The 9,445-nt window shown below is 36.8% G+C and overlaps 1 pseudogene; it reads left to right on the forward strand.

The window, feature by feature from the left end:
- Positions 1-8,589: 8,589 nt before the first annotated feature.
- On the forward strand, positions 8,590-8,676 carry LOC129490872 (uncharacterized; annotated as a pseudogene).
- Positions 8,677-9,445: the final 769 nt, after the last annotated feature.

The following is a 9,445-nucleotide window of genomic DNA, read 5'->3' on the forward strand; positions in this document are numbered from 1 at the left end:
CCATCAAGCTACCAATGACTTTCTTCACAGAATTGGAAAAAACTACTTTAAAGTTCATATGGAACCAAAAAAGAGCCCGCATCGCCAAGTCAATCCTAAGCCAAAAGAACAAAGCTGGAGGCATCACGCTACCTGACTTTAAACTATACTACAAGGCTATAGTATCCAAAACAGCATGGTACTGGTACCACAACAGAGACATAGATCAATGGAACAGAACAGAGCCCTCAGAAATGATGCCGCATAGCTACAACTATCTGATCTTTGACAAACCTGACAAAAACAAGAAATGGGGAAAGGATTCCCTATTTAATAAATGGTGCTGGGAAAACTGGCTAGCCATATGTAGAAAGCTGCAACTGGATCCCTTCCTTACACCTTATACCAAAATTAATTCAAGATGGATTAAAGACTTATATGTTAGACCTAAAACCATTAAAATCCTACAAGAAAACCTAGGCAATACCATTCAGGACATAGGCGTGGGCAAGGACTTCATGTCTAAAACACCAAAAGCAATGGCAACAAAAGCCAAAATCGACAAATGGGATCTCATTAAACTAAAGAGCTTCTGCACAGCAAAAGAAACTATCATCAGAGTGAACAGGCAACCTACACAATGGGAGAAAATTTTTGCAACCTACTCACCTGACAAAGGGCTAATATCCAGAATCTACAATGAACTCAAACAAATTTACAAGAAAAAAACAAACAACCCCATCAAAAAGTGGGCAGAGGACATGAACAGACACTTCTCAAAAGAAGACATTTATGCAGCCAAAAAACACATGAAGAAATGCTCCTCATCACTGGCCATCAGAGAAATGCAAATCAAAACCACAGTGAGATACCATCTCACACCAGTTAGAATGGCCATCATTAAAAAATCAGGAAACAACAGGTGCTGGAGAGGATGTGGAGAAATAGGAACACTTTTACACTGTTGGTGGGACTGTAAACTAGTTCAACCATTGTGGAAGTCAGTGTGGCGATTCCTCAGGGATCTCGAACTAGAAATACCATTTGACCCAGCCATCCCATTACTGGGTATATACCCAAAGGACTATAAATCATGCTGCTATAAAGACACATGCACACGTATGTTTATTGCGGCACTATTCACAATAGCAAAGAGTTGGAACCAACCCAAATGTCCAACAACGATAGACTGGATTAAGAAAATGTGGCACATATAGAGCATGGAATACTATGCAGCCATAAAAAATGATGAGTTCGTGTCCTTTGTAGGGAGATGGATGAAACTGGAAAACATCATTCTCAGTAAACTATCGCAAGGACAAAATACCAAACACCGCATGTTCTCACTCATAGGTGGGAATTGAACAATGAGAACTCATGGACACAGGAAGGGGAACATCACGCTCCGGGGACTGTTGTGGGGTGGGGGGAGGGGGGAGGGACAGCATTAGGAGATACACCTAATGCTAAATGACGAATTAATGGGTGCAGGAAATCAACATGGCACATGGATACATATGTAACAAACCTGCACATTGTGCACATGTACCCTAAAACCCTAAAGTATAATAAAAAAAAAAAAAAAAAAAAAAAAAAAAAAAAGTAAGGTTCAACTCTGTTAGTTGAATGCACAGAACAGAAAGAAGTTTCATACAATGCTTCTGTGTAGTTTATATTTGAACATATTCTTTTTTCCACTATTACCCACTTAGCGCTACGAATGTCCAGTTGCATTTTCTACAGACAGAGTGTTTCAAAACTGCTCAATCAAAAGTATGGTTTACCTCTGTTAGCTGAATGCTCAGATCAGAAAGAAGTTTCACAGAATGCTTCTGTGTAGTTTATATTTGAATATATTCCTTTTTCCACTACTATGCTCTTAGCGCTCCAAATGTCCAGTTGCATTTTCTACAGAAAGAGTGTTCAGATCTGCTCAATCAAAAGTATGGTTTAACTCTGTTAGCTGAATGCACAGATCGGAAGGAAGTTTCACCGAATGATTCTGTGTAGTTTATATTTGAAGACATTCCTTTTTCCACTATTACCCTCTTAGCGCTCCGAATCTCCACTTGCATTTTCTACAAAAAGAGTGTTTCATAACTGCTCAATCAAAAATATGTTTTATCTCTGTTAACTGAAATTACAGATCAGAAATAAGTTTCACAGAATGCATCTGTGTAGTTTTTATTTGAAGATATTCTTTTTCCCAATGTAGGCCTCTTAGCGCTTATCATGTCCAATTGCAGTTTCTACAGAAAGACTGTTTCAGAACGGCTCAATCAAAAGTAAGGTTCAACTCTGTTAGTTGAATGCACAGAACAGAAAGAATTTTCACAGAATGCTACTGTGTAGTTTATATTTGAATATATTCCTTTTTCCACTATTACCCTCTTAGCGCTCCGAATGTCCACTTGCATTTTCTACAGAAAGAGTGTTCAGAACTGCGCAATCAAAAGTATGGTTTAACTCTGTTAGCTTAATGAACATATCAGAAATAAGTTTCACAAAATGCTTCTGTGTAGTTTTTATTTGAAGATATTATTTTTCCCAATAGAGGCCTCTTAGCGCTCAGAATGTCCAATTGCAGTTTCTACAGAAAGAGTGTTTCAGAACGGCTCAATCAAAAGTAAGGTTCAACTCTGTTAGTTGAATGCACAGAACAGAAAGAAGTTTCATACAATGCTTCTGTGTAGTTTATATTTGAACATATTCTTTTTTCCACTATTACCCACTTAGCGCTACGAATGTCCAGTTGCATTTTCTACAGACAGAGTGTTTCAAAACTGCTCAATCAAAAGTATGGTTTAACTCTGTTAGCTGAATGCTCAGATCAGAAAGAAGTTTCACAGAATGCTTCTGTGTAGTTTATATTTGAATATATTCCTTTTTCCACTACTACTCTCTTAGCGCTCCAAATGTCCAGTTGCATTTTCTACAGAAAGAGTGTTCAGATCTGCTCAATCAAAAGTATGGTTTAATTCTGTTAGCTGAATGCACAGATCAGAAAGAAGTTTCACAGTATGATTCTGTGTAGTTTATATTTGGAGACATTCCTTTTTCAACTATTACCCTCTAAGCGCGCCGAATCTCCACTTGCATTTTGAACAGAAAGAGTGTTTCAGAACGGCTCAATCAAAACTAAGGTTCAAATCTATTAGTTGAACAAACAGAACAGAAAGAAGTTTCCCAAAATTCTTCTGTGTAGTTTTTATTTGTAGACATTCTTTTTCCCAATATAGGCCTCCTAGCGCTCAGAATGTCCAATTGCAGTTTCTACAGAAAGAGTGTTTCAGAACGGCTCAATCAAAAGTAAGGTTCAACTCTGTTAGTTGAATGCACAGAACAGAAAGAAGTTTCACAGAATGCTTCTGTGTAGTTTATATTTGAACATATTCTTTTTTCCACTATTACCCACTTAGCGCTACGAATGTCCAGTTGCATTTTCTACAGACAGAGTGTTTCAAAACTGCTCAATCAAAAGTATGGTTTAACTCTGTTAGCTGAATGCTCAGATCAGAAAGAAGTTTCACAGAATGCTTCTGTGTAGTTTATATTTGAATATATTCCTTTTTCCACTACTACGCTCTTAGCGCTCCAAATGTCCAGTTGCATTTTCTACAGAAAGAGTGTTCAGATCTGCTCAATCAAAAGTATGGTTTAACTCTGTTAGCTGAATGCACAGATCAGAAAGAAGTTTCACCGAATGATTCTGTGTAGTTTATATTTGGAGACATTCCTTTTTCCACTATTACCCTCTTAGCTCTCCGAATCTCCACTTGCATTTTCTACAGAAAGAGTGTTTCAGAACGGCTCAATCAAAACTAAGGTTCAACTCTTTTAGTTGAACAAACAGTACAGAAAGAAGTTTCACACAATTCTTCTGTGTAGTTTTTATTTGTAGACATTATTTTTCCCAATATAGGCCTCCTAGCGCTCAGAATGTCCAATTGCAGTTTCTACAGAAAGAGTGTTTCAGAACGGCTCAATCAAAAGTAAGGTTCAACTCTGTTAGTTGAATGCACAGAACAGAAAGAAGTTTCATACAATGCTTCTGTGTAGTTTATATTTGAACATATTCTTTTTTCCACTATTACCCACTTAGCGCTACGAATGTCCAGTTGCATTTTCTACAGACAGAGTGTTTCAAAACTGCTCAATCAAAAGTATGGTTTAACTCTGTTAGCTGAATGCTCAGATCAGAAAGAAGTTTCACAGAATGCTTCTGTGTAGTTTATATTTGAATATATTCCTTTTTCCACTACTACGCTCTTAGCGCTCCAAATGTCCAGTTGCATTTTCTACAGAAAGAGTGTTCAGATCTGCTCAATCAAAAGTATGGTTTAACTCTGTTAGCTGAATGCACAGATCAGAAAGAAGTTTCACCGAATGATTCTGTGTAGTTTATATTTGAAGACATTCCTTTTTCCTCTAGTACCCTCTTAGCGCTCCGAATCTCCACTTGCATTTTCTACAAAAAGAGTGTTTCATAACTGCTCAATCAAAAATATGTTTTATCTCTGTTAACTGAATTTACAGATCAGAAATAAGTTTCACAGAATGCATCTGTGTAGTTTTTATTTGAAGATATTCTTTTTCCCAATGTAGGCCTCTTAGCGCTTAGCATGTCCAATTGCAGTTTCTACAGAAAGAGTGTTTCAGAACGGCTCAATCAAAAGTAAGGTTCAACTCTGTTAGTTGAATGCACAGAACAGAAAGAATTTTCACAGAATGCTACTGTGTAGTTTATATTTGAATATATTCCTTTTTCCACTATTACCCTCTTAGCGCTCCGAATGTCCACTTGCATTTTCTACAGAAAGAGTGTTCAGAACTGCGCAATCAAAAGTATGGTTTAACTCTGTTAGCTGAATGCACAGATCAGAAAGAAGTTTCACAGAATGATTCTGTGTAGTTTATATTTGTAGACATTCCTTTTTCCACTATTACCCTCTTAGCGCTCCGAATCTCCACTTGCATTTTCTACAGAAAGAGTGTTTCAGAACGGCTCAATCAAAACTAAGGTTCAACTCTTTTAGTTGAACAAACAGAACAGAAAGAAGTTTCACACAATTCTTCTGTGTAGTTTTTATTTGTAGACATTCTTTTTCCCAATATAGGCCTCCTAGCGCTCAGAATGTCCAATTGCAGTTTCTACAGAAAGAGTGTTTCAGAACGGCTCAATCAAAAGTAAGGTTCAACTCTGTTAGTTGAATGCACAGAACAGAAAGAAGTTTCATACAATGCTTCTGTGTAGTTTATATTTGAACATATTCTTTTTTCCACTATTACCCACTTAGTGCTACGAATGTCCAGTTGCATTTTCTACAGACAGAGTGTTTCAAAACTGCTCAATCAAAAGTATGGTTTAACTCTGTTAGCTGAATGCTCAGATCAGAAAGAAGTTTCACAGAATGCTTCTGTGTAGTTTATATTTGAATATATTCCTTTTTCCACTACTACGCTCTTAGCGCTCCAAATGTCCAGTTGCATTTTCTACAGAAAGAGTGTTCAGATCTGCTCAATCAAAAGTATGGTTTAACTCTGTTAGCTGAATGCACAGATCAGAAAGAAGTTTCACCGAATGATTCTGTGTAGTTTATATTTGGAGACATTCCTTTTTCCACTATTACCCTCTTAGCTCTCCGAATCTCCACTTGCATTTTCTACAGAAAGAGTGTTTCAGAACGGCTCAATCAAAACTAAGGTTCAACTCTTTTAGTTGAACAAACAGTACAGAAAGAAGTTTCACACAATTCTTCTGTGTAGTTTTTATTTGTAGACATTATTTTTCCCAATATAGGCCTCCTAGCGCTCAGAATGTCCAATTGCAGTTTCTACAGAAAGAGTGTTTCAGAACGGCTCAATCAAAAGTAAGGTTCAACTCTGTTAGTTGAATGCACAGAACAGAAAGAAGTTTCATACAATGCTTCTGTGTAGTTTATATTTGAACATATTCTTTTTTCCACTATTACCCACTTAGCGCTACGAATGTCCAGTTGCATTTTCTACAGACAGAGTGTTTCAAAACTGCTCAATCAAAAGTATGGTTTAACTCTGTTAGCTGAATGCTCAGATCAGAAAGAAGTTTCACAGAATGCTTCTGTGTAGTTTATATTTGAATATATTCCTTTTTCCACTACTACGCTCTTAGCGCTCCAAATGTCCAGTTGCATTTTCTACAGAAAGAGTGTTCAGATCTGCTCAATCAAAAGTATGGTTTAACTCTGTTAGCTGAATGCACAGATCAGAAAGAAGTTTCACCGAATGATTCTGTGTAGTTTATATTTGAAGACATTCCTTTTTCCTCTAGTACCCTCTTAGCGCTCCGAATCTCCACTTGCATTTTCTACAAAAAGAGTGTTTCATAACTGCTCAATCAAAAATATGTTTTATCTCTGTTAACTGAATTTACAGATCAGAAATAAGTTTCACAGAATGCATCTGTGTAGTTTTTATTTGAAGATATTCTTTTTCCCAATGTAGGCCTCTTAGCGCTTAGCATGTCCAATTGCAGTTTCTACAGAAAGAGTGTTTCAGAACGGCTCAATCAAAAGTGAGGTTCAACTCTGTTAGTTGAATGCACAGAACAGAAAGAATTTTCACAGAATGCTACTGTGTAGTTTATATTTGAATATATTCCTTTTTCCACTATTACCGTCTTAGCGATCCGAATGTCCACTTGCATTTTCTACAGAAAGTGTGTTCAGAACTGCGCAATCAAAAGTATGGTTTAACTCTGTTAGCTTAATGAACATATCACAAATTAGTTTCACACAATGCTTCTGTGTAGTTTTTATTTGAAGATATTATTTTTCCCAATAGAGGCCTCTTAGCGCTCAGAATGTCCAATTGCAGTTTCTACAGAAAGAGTGTTTCAGAAAGGCTCAATCAAAAGTAAGATTCAACTCTGTTAGTTGAATGCACAGAACAGAAAGAAGTTTCATACAATGCTTCTGTGTAGTTTATATTTGAACATATTATTTTTTCCACTATTACCCACTTAGCGCTACGAATGTCCAGTTGCATTTTCTACAGACAGAGTGATTCAAAACTGCTCAATCAAAAGTATGGTTTAACTCTGTTAGCTGAATGCTCAGATCAGAAAGAAGTTTCACAGAATGCTTCTGTGTAGTTTATATTTGAATATATTCCTTTTTCCACTACTACTCTCTTAGCGCTCCAAATGTCCAGTTGCATTTTCTACAGAAAGAGTGTTCAGATCTGCTCAATCAAAAGTATGGTTTAATTCTGTTAGCTGAATGCACAGATCAGAAAGAAGTTTCACAGAATTATTCTGTGTAGTTTATATTTGGAGACATTCCTTTTTCCACTATTACCCTCTAAGCGCTCCGCATCTCCACTTGCATTTTCTACAGAAAGAGTGTTTCAGAACGGCTCAATCAAAACTAAGGTTCAACTCTTTTAGTTGAACAAACAGAACAGAAAGAAGTTTCACACAATTCTTCTGTGCAGTTTTTATTTGTAGACATTCTTTTTCCCAATATAGGCCTCCTAGCGCTCAGAATGTCCAATTGCAGTTTCTACAGAAAGAGTGTTTCAGAACGGCTCAATCAAAAGTAAGGTTCAACTCTGTTAGTTGAATGCACAGAACAGAAAGAAGTTTCATACAATGCTTCTGTGTAGTTTATATTAGAACATATTCTTTTTTCCACTATTACCCACTTAGCGCTACGAATGTCCAGTTGCATTTTCTACAGACAGAGTGTTTCAAAACTGCTCAATCAAAAGTATGGTTTAACTCTGTTAGCTGAATGCTCAGATCAGAAAGAAGTTTCACAGAATGCTTCTGTGTAGTTTATATTTGAATATATTCCTTTTTCCACTACTACGCTCTTAGCGCTCCAAATGTCCAGTTGCATTTTCTACAGAAAGATTGTTCAGATCTGCTCAATCAAAAGTATGGTTTAACTCTGTTAGCTGAATGCACAGATCAGAAAGAAGTTTCACCGAATGATTCTGTGTAGTTTATATTTGAAGACATTCCTTTTTCCACTATTACCCTCTTAGCGCTCCGAATCTCCACTTGCATTGTCTACAAAATGAGTGTTTCATAACTGCTCAATCAAAAATATGTTTTATCTCTGTTAACTGAATTTACAGATCAGTAATAAGTTTCACAGAATGCATCTGTGTAGTTTTTATTTGAAGATATTCTTTTTCCCAATGTAGGCCTCTTAGCGCTTAGCATGTCCAATTGCAGTTTCTACAGAAAGAGTGTTTCAGAACGGCTCAATCAAAAGTAAGGTTCAACTCTGTTAGTTGAATGCACAGAACAGAAAGAATTTTCACAGAATGCTACTGTGTAGTTTATATTTGAATATATTCCTTTTTCCACTATTACCCTCTTAGCGCTCCGAATGTCCACTTGCATTTTCTACAGAAAGAGTGTTCAGAACTGCGCAATCAAAAGTATGGTTTAACTCTGTTAGCTTAATGAACATATCAGAAATAAGTTTCACGCAATGCTTCTGTGTAGTTTTTATTTGAAGATATTATTTTTCCCAATAGAGGCCTCTTAGCGCTCAGAATGTCCAATTGCAGTTTCTACAGAAAGAGTGTTTCAGAAAGGCTCAATCAGAAGTAAGGTTCAGATCGATGATGAGTCCTCCAAAAAAAACATTCCTTGGAAAAGCTGAACAAAATGAGTGAAAACTCATACCGTCGTTCTCGCTATCCCCATCAAGCTACCAATGACTTTCTTCACAGAATTGGAAAAAACTACTTTAAAGTTCATATGGAACCAAAAAAGAGCCCGCATCGCCAAGTCAATCCTAAGCCAAAAGAACAAAGCTGGAGGCATCACGCTACCTGACTTTAAACTATACTAAAAGGCTATAGTATCCAAAACAGCATGGTACTGGTACCACAACAGAGACATAGATCAATGGAACAGAACAGAGCCCTCAGAAATGATGCCGCATAGCTACAACTATCTGATCTTTGACAAACCTGACAAAAACAAGAAATGGGGAAAGGATTCCCTATTTAATAAATGGTGCTGGGAAAACTGGCTAGCCATATGTAGAAAGCTGCAACTGGATCCCTTCCTTACACCTTATACCAAAATTAATTCAAGATGGATTAAAGACTTATATGTTAGACCTAAAACCATTAAAATCCTACAAGAAAACCTAGGCAATACCATTCAGGACATAGGCGTGGGCAAGGACTTCATGTCTAAAACACCAAAAGCAATGGCAACAAAAGCCAAAATCGACAAATGGGATCTCATTAAACTAAAGAGCTTCTGCACAGCAAAAGAAACTATCATCAGAGTGAACAGGCAACCTACACAATGGGAGAAAATTTTTGCAACCTACTCATCTGACAAAGGGCTAATATCCAGAATCTACAATGAACTCAAACAAATTTACAAGAAAAAAACAAACAACCCCATCAAAAAGTGGGCAGAGGACATGAACAGACACTTCTCAAAAGAAGACAT

The sequence above is a fragment of the Symphalangus syndactylus genome, chromosome 9 (assembly GCF_028878055.3).
Source record: "Symphalangus syndactylus isolate Jambi chromosome 9, NHGRI_mSymSyn1-v2.1_pri, whole genome shotgun sequence".
Lineage (NCBI taxonomy): Eukaryota > Metazoa > Chordata > Mammalia > Primates > Hylobatidae > Symphalangus > Symphalangus syndactylus.